General features: G+C 40.0%; 1 pseudogene; it reads right to left on the bottom strand.

Annotated features, from left to right (window-relative positions):
* Nucleotides 1–2,115: 2,115 nt before the first annotated feature.
* LOC115070995 lies at nt 2,116–3,071 on the bottom strand (annotated as a pseudogene).
* Between the last annotated feature and the right edge of the window lie 4,275 nt (nt 3,072–7,346).

Genomic DNA, 7,346 nt, shown 5'->3' with positions numbered 1-7,346 from the left:
TCAACAAAGAAAATGTAAGAGCTTATTATAAAAGCTTCTCCATTATTAATCTCTACTTGATGGTATCCTGTCTGCTCAGTCTCCCTTCTCCTAGCAAACTATTTTCTCAAAATGAAACTCCATTAAGAACTCTCAAATGATGGAATAAACAAGCACACAAGAATTTAGACTTGAAGCAAGTAATCTTAGCCCTCCAGTATTACCATATGAAGTTGGACTGTGTTGTTATCAACTTAATCGGTCTTGGCTGTTACCTCTCACAGCAAAGCTGGCTAAGTCTCAAAGGCATCACCCATTATATTACTTCTGAGTCCAGCCAAAAACTTTGGGGAGAACACAGTGCTTGTTATTTGATCCACTGTATCTTTTCAAAAAAGTGCTCTGTAGAGTCATGGAGGAAAAAAGCAGAAAGGCCTGGCTCGGGGGTTATTTGTCTAGAATCTTCAGGCATGTTTCAGGAGTCTCAGTTCTAGTGATGCCAAAAGAGCATCCCATCACATCAGCAAGGGATGAAGACCATCTTGTTAATCTCACAATAAATGACTTAGTATAACCCTGTACTTTGTTTTCCAATATTTAACCCATTGGTCTTAACACCTATGATTACGGAAAGAACATCAGACAACTTGTTAATTCATATCACTCAATAGCTTAGCTGAGTGCTATTAACCTGAAAGTTTTATAGAACTTCTACTTGCTTATGTCCAGTGATATGGACACCTAAACTAACCATGCAGGACTCACTGTTACTCCCTCATGACACCACCTCCAGATTGACTCATCTGCCTTGGGTATGGTGAGGTTTCAATGCAGAATGAGAAGAGGATGGAGGGAGAAATAGAGGAAAGTCATTCAAGATGTCACCATCTGCAATGGACACTCAGAATATGCCTTAGGAGTGGACCAAGTGGCTCAAAGGATTGGTGGTGGATTTCAGAGCAGCAGTAGGTGTATTAAAAACAGAAGAGGAGATAAAAGGGAAAAGTGCCAAAATGTAGATGCATATGTTGAATCTCAGTAAATCCAAATATATCCAAACAGTGCCAACTCAATGCTTACCACCAGGCTCTGATACCAGCAGGGTCACATGTCACTGGGGAGTCTAAATGGCAGAGTCCTGAGTCCTCTTGATAATTCTGACTCTGAAAGGTCAGGAGAGGAGCCCAGGAATCTGAAAGCCAGTGACAGGTCTATTAAAATATTGTTTTAGGGCTGGAGAGAAGGCTCAGTCAGTCAAGTGATTGCTACATAAGCATAAGGACCTGAGTTCAATCCCCAGCACAGATGTAAAAGCTGGGTGTTGTGGCAGGTGCCTGTAATCCCAGCAACAGAGAGTGGAGACAGGAGATTCCCCAGGGCTCAATGGCCAGTCAGTCTAGTCAAATCAGTAAGCTCCAGGTTCAGTGAGCTTACTCACAGGGTGAAAGTGATTAGGAAGATATGGGGGATGCTCTAAAAATAGGGTGATGAGTGATTAAGGAAGATACTCATTATTAACTTGTAATCTCAATACACACCTGCACATGCATGCACTTGCACACACACATACAAACATGCATGCTTTCATAAAATATTGTTTTAGGTTCTATTTGGAGTTTGCCTTAATTGGAATTTGGGGATAAGAAAAAAATTTAAAGACCTTTATTAACATGTGCTTGCAGTTCGTTGGTTTTTCTTTCAAAAAAATCAAATAAACTTTTATTACAAATTAAAAATGAAGTCCTTAAAAAATCTCAACTCGACCAGATGTGAAATGATTTAAAAATCTTTAAAGGTGTATTGAGAAAAACAAGGCTTTTTAAAAGAAAGGCTTTTGTAGGGGTTGGAGAGATGGCTCAGAGGTAAGAGCACTTTCTGCTCTTGCAGAGGGCTCAGGTTCAGTTCCCAGCACCCACATGGTGGCTAACAACCATTGTGGCTCTACTTCCAGGGAATCTGACACCCTCTTCTGACCTCCATGGGCATTGCATGGCTGAGATGCACTTACACGTAGGTAATACACTCATGCACATAAAATAAAAATAATAAATAACATTTTTTAAATTGAAGAAAGGCATTTGTCATTACCAAAGAGAGACAAGTTGGGTTAAAAAAAATTAGACATAGACAATGTGGCTAGTTTTTGTGTAGCTTGTCAACCAGCAAAATCAAGCATTTAAAGTCTTCAGCTCCAATGTTTTCTTCTTTGCTTATTTTTGGAATTCCATATTCATTTCTTCTCTGATGACTAAACAGAATAGTGGCAGACATAATAGGCCTGCATTTCCTCAGCCTTTCCCTGCTCACCTTGGGAGAGGAGAGATTCTCAGCTGGTGGACCTCTGCTTTACTCTTTTTGCCATCTTGTAGTTCAGGTACTCTGGGCATTGGTAACAAGCTGTGGTGATGACAGACATTGAAGTGGCGCTAGTCTTGGGTCTCACCTTGATGTTCCTTGTCCTCTTCATGACCATCCTTTCTAGGCTGTCTTTGAAGGGGGGGCTGCTGAATCATTGTCTGTCACCCCATAGGTATCCTGTCTTACATGCTCTCCTCACCCTGGCTGTCAGCACCCTCCATCACTTCTCCCTGCACAGGAGAGCTGGAAACTGTGGTCCATGTTTGCAGAATCTCCTCGCATAGGAAGGTCGGGCTTTGCCTAAGATAGGGCAGGCAGGATTGGGCCTGCCCTCAGGAGCGCTCTCTGGTCTCTCATTCCCCCACTCTCACTGTTCTGGTAATTCCGCTGGTAACTGCGTGGAGGGCCCCTATGAGGTGGGTAGTGTCTACAGAGGTTCCAGTGGGCTGAATATTTACTGCCTTGGACTGGAATTCCACAAAGACCTGTGCTGCCTCCACACCCTTGTCTCCTTCAACAGCATCGAACTACAGTCTTTCCATCTCCTATATTGCGAAGGTACGTCCTGGGGTTATCCTTCCCTATGGCAGTTTGGTATAGCAATACTTCTTCCCTGGTGTCATTCGTTTAATGAAACTATATCCATGCCATACATTGAGCCATTTTAATGTCCCTCTAACCTTCTTTGTGATGACTTTCTTCTCCCCACTGGCAGACACCAAGGATACCTGCATTGCTGGTTAATCATAGTGTGGGGCTTGGTGTCCTGGGACTTCGTGTTGGAGGCGCTGAGGGTGGTTGGTCGCTGGTGGCTGGTAGATGTTTGGGTTCACTGTGGTGATGATATTCCGCCCTGGCTGTTGCAGCTGCAGGCTTGTTCTGGGCTTTCCTGGGGTTGATTCCCACTGCCAAAGTCGGAAAAAATAATCTTACCATTCTGTTTCTCTGTGTGAAATTTGGTAATAAACTATTTGATAAATGATAATCTGATACCACCATTATTTTTTTGAGTCCTCGCAAAAATATTGCTCAGGTGAATCCATTATAAAAACCATGGGAAATAAGTACTTTAGCATAAATCAACTAATTTGAAAATGTGTGTGTTATGAGAGGAATGTGGGAAATCCAGGTAAGATGAGGGGCAGTTAGTGACAGGTGATCTCAATGAGCCTCAGGCTAGTGCAGTGCACAGAGGGGCACCAGGGCTAGGGGACCAAAGGGGTCTTTGCTTAGGAGGAAAACAGTCCTGATTTATCCTGAGGCAAAGCAGAAAACCCAACTCAGAGTGGGACAGAGTGAACTTCACCCAGCAGTCTGCCTGCTACTACAAGTTGGCTTTTATCAGGCACAGTTGCTGGTATCCTCACAAAAAGTAAAGCAAAGAATTTTTGGATCTGTTTATGCAGAGTTTTCACATAGATTATGAGACAAAGCCTCAATTCCATAAGATGAAGCCATTTCTCCTTTATGTCAAGGAGTCCCAGTTGTAGGTAGAATTTTCCACTCAAACCCGTGTATCTTGACATCAACATTAGCTGTGGGTTTGGTTATATTGCCTCCCCAGGAAGTCTCTGTATATTAATTATTTAGGTGGATTTTAAAACTTAGCTTGGGAAGATCCACAGCAAATTATTCTTAAGAGAGTCACAGGAATAACTTTGAAAATTTGCTTTGTGACAAGAATTGCTAGTAATTTTGTAAATCAAGTTAAATGGAGCCATTTGGGTAATGTTAAAAAGTATTTACCTAAATATGTTTTACAACTTCATTTCCTGGAATCTGAGTGTTTAAATAACATCACTGTGGTGGTAAACAGATGAATGCAATTTTGCTAAAGAGTTTATTTTGGCTGGAAGCCATCAGATTGGTTAATTAGTAAAGGATGATATAGTCCCTGGAGAGAAAGTATTTAAGTATGACATTTGAAAACTCTTTTTTAAACACTAATTCTAAGTCTTTAAAATATTTAGAGAGAAAAATATTACAGGGTTGTAACATTTTGGAACTTATATGCATTTTTTTGTATGTTCAAAATAATTATCATGTGGTCTGGATATGGTTGTGCATGTCTTAAATCTCAGCACTTGGAGAGGCAGAGGCAGGTGAATCTCTGTGAGTTCAAGGCCAGCTTGGTTTACATAGTGAGTTCCAGACCAGTCAGAGCTACGTAGTGAAAACCTGTCTCAACAATAAATAAGTAAATAAAAATTATATATATATATATGAATCAAACTTGGGTCCTCTGCAAGAACAGCCAGTGCTCTTAACCACTGAACCATCTCTCTAGCCCCTGAAGAGTTCATTTTTAAAACATTCTTAGTTATACCACTCATTATAATTAAGGTGTTTTAAAATTTTTTTCAATATTATGTTCTGCTTTTTCTCTTTTATGGAAAACACCTACCAAGACAACAAAAAGCTCACTAAGCCTCTCAAACCTTTGCTTTTTTTAAAGAAAAAAAATGCTTACACCTTTTCTGCCACTTATTGGCCATTGAAACAGCGTTGTATTGTAGAAATAGTCTGAAATTTCTGTATCAATTGAATGAAAATAAATAATGCAAAAAGGGCCTGGCACACAACAGAGCCTCAACAGTCATGTCAACCATCAAATATGAAGTTCTTGACAGAGCTGGAAATTTATGGAAAAGATTCAGTGACTTGGAACTTTTACTTTCAAAAATCACAAATTTCACTTAGTTTGAAATTTTCAGCAAATATATATTGTCTCCTTGTGTATTTGAAGTGACCTTGGAATGACATACATTTTCCCACAGCAATGTATCTCTCATGCCAATGATTAACTGTAAGCATTGTTTATTTTGTCTTCATTAGCGAGTGCTGACAAGGGTCCCAGTTCTTAGCTTCAAGAGGAGGCAGCTTTGATTAACTTGAAATATTTATTTCCATTCCATCCAAATAGTGATATAAACTCAAAGACACCATGTGAATCAACTGTGCTTCTAAACTCACATGGAGGCCATAACCACATTGTATAAGCACTCCATTTTCTCAAACAAAAATGTCAGATAATTCCGTTCTTTTTTTTTCAAGAAACCAATGCTGTTTTTTATATTAAATTTATTGTTTTTATTTTATGTGTATGAGTGTATTGCCTGCATGTATGTAAGTGCACCTATGTCCTGCAGTGCCCAAGGAGGTCAGAACAGGGCATTGGATCCCCTGGACTGGGACAGTTGTTAGCCACCATGTGGATGCTAGGATTCAAACCCAGTCCTCTGCAAGAGCAGTCAGTGCTCTTAACAGCTGAGCCATCTCCCCAGTCTCAAATGTAGGATAATTCTATTACATAACGACCCTCTCAGCCCTTCTTTGGCCCACTATGGGAGTATGAGAAAAGAAATCTATGCTTACGTGAAAGAAATACCTGAGGATTAGTTTACTGATTGTTTTCTGTTTGTTTCCTGATTGTTTCCATGTCTGTACCAAAGACCAGGCTACCTTTCATCAGTGAAGTCTTTTTAAAGTACAGATAAGCATGCCCAAGTGTACTAGAAAAGAGAGATAACTGCTAATGAGCACATGACGTAGAGCCATGCCTCCTCTTGGTATGGGGGACTTTTGGCCTTGATTAAAATCTTTAGCTCCCGAGCCCTTTCAGTTGAACCAAATGAATAATCATGATTAACATCTAAATAGCTTTGCAATGTCTACAAATTTTTAATTAAAAAAAAATATTAACAGAGTTAGGGAAAGCACATATTTATACCTCTAATTTCAGTTCAGCGACAGTTTATCCTAAACCTAAATGTGTGTTTGTAGTACATATACTCATGCATCCATTCACCCACCTGCTCATAATTGTGCTAAACACAATGAGGAATTTGAACAGAAAAAAAACCTTATGAAGTTTGGAGCATCGGATGTGAGCAAGTAGAGATAATAGCATGCGCAAAGAAAGCTAACTAACTAGAGATCCTTACCTGAATATCCTTCTGACTAGCTATATATCATTCCAGAGGTGTAGCATTGAAGGTAAAAACGGTCACGCCCACAAGGTTACAATAAGGACCATTTGAGACCTGCTTGAGCTCTGTGCTTGACCTTGTGTGTAGTGAGCATTAATGTTGAGTACACTGGATAGTGCAGAGTCCATGCCTTATCAGCTGAAGAAGAACAATTTATGATATGGAAAAGGGTGTGTACAAGAGAGGCTACCTTTCTTATATGTGTGTATGTATGTGTGTGCGCACATATATGTGTGTATGGGTGCACCCACCCATGAGTGAATTTGTAGATGCCAGAGGTAGCTGTTGAATGTCTCCCTCTATCACTCTCCACCTTCTTTTCTGAGACAGAGTCTCTGTCTGAACCTGGAGTTCACCAACTGGCTAGACTGATTGGCCAGCACTGGGATTACAGGTATGCATTGCCACATCTGACTTTTTACATGAGTGCTGGGGATCAAACTCAAATCCTCATACTTGCACAGAAAGCACTTTACCAACCAAGCCATCTCCCCAGCCCGAGAGGCCTCTTATATTACTTGAATAAGATTGTCCTCCATTCCTCACAGTAAATAAGAACTTTTTCTCTTCTCTTTCTTTTTTTTTTTTTCTGTCTTTTTTGAGACAGGGTCTTCATGTAGCCCAAGATGGTCTGGAATTTGCTATGTAGACCATGCTGGCCCAGAACTCACAGACTCACAGAGATCCACCTGCCTCTGCCTCCCAAGTGCTGAGACAAAAGGCATGTGCCACCATGTCAGGTGAAATTTTTCTTTTAAAAAATATGTTTAAAATATGCTACTAAATTTGAAAACCTAAAAGAAATGGATGGATATCTAAAGGCATGGAAACCACCAAAACCAAACCAAGAAGATATTAACAGCTTAAACAAACTCATAACACAAAAAGAAATTGAAACAGTAATACAAAACTTCCCAACTAAAAAAGCCCAGGACCAGATGGATTTACAGTAGAATTCTATCAGACATTTAAAGATCTACATCCAATTCTACTTAATTTATTAAAAAAGATAGAAATGGA

Source organism: Nannospalax galili, unplaced genomic scaffold (assembly GCF_000622305.1).
Source record: "Nannospalax galili isolate Female #2095 unplaced genomic scaffold, S.galili_v1.0 scaffold377, whole genome shotgun sequence".
Taxonomy (NCBI): Eukaryota; Metazoa; Chordata; class Mammalia; order Rodentia; family Spalacidae; genus Nannospalax; species Nannospalax galili.
The sequence above is the reverse complement of the archived record's forward strand: the minus strand, read 5'-3'. Positions and strand labels throughout refer to the sequence as shown.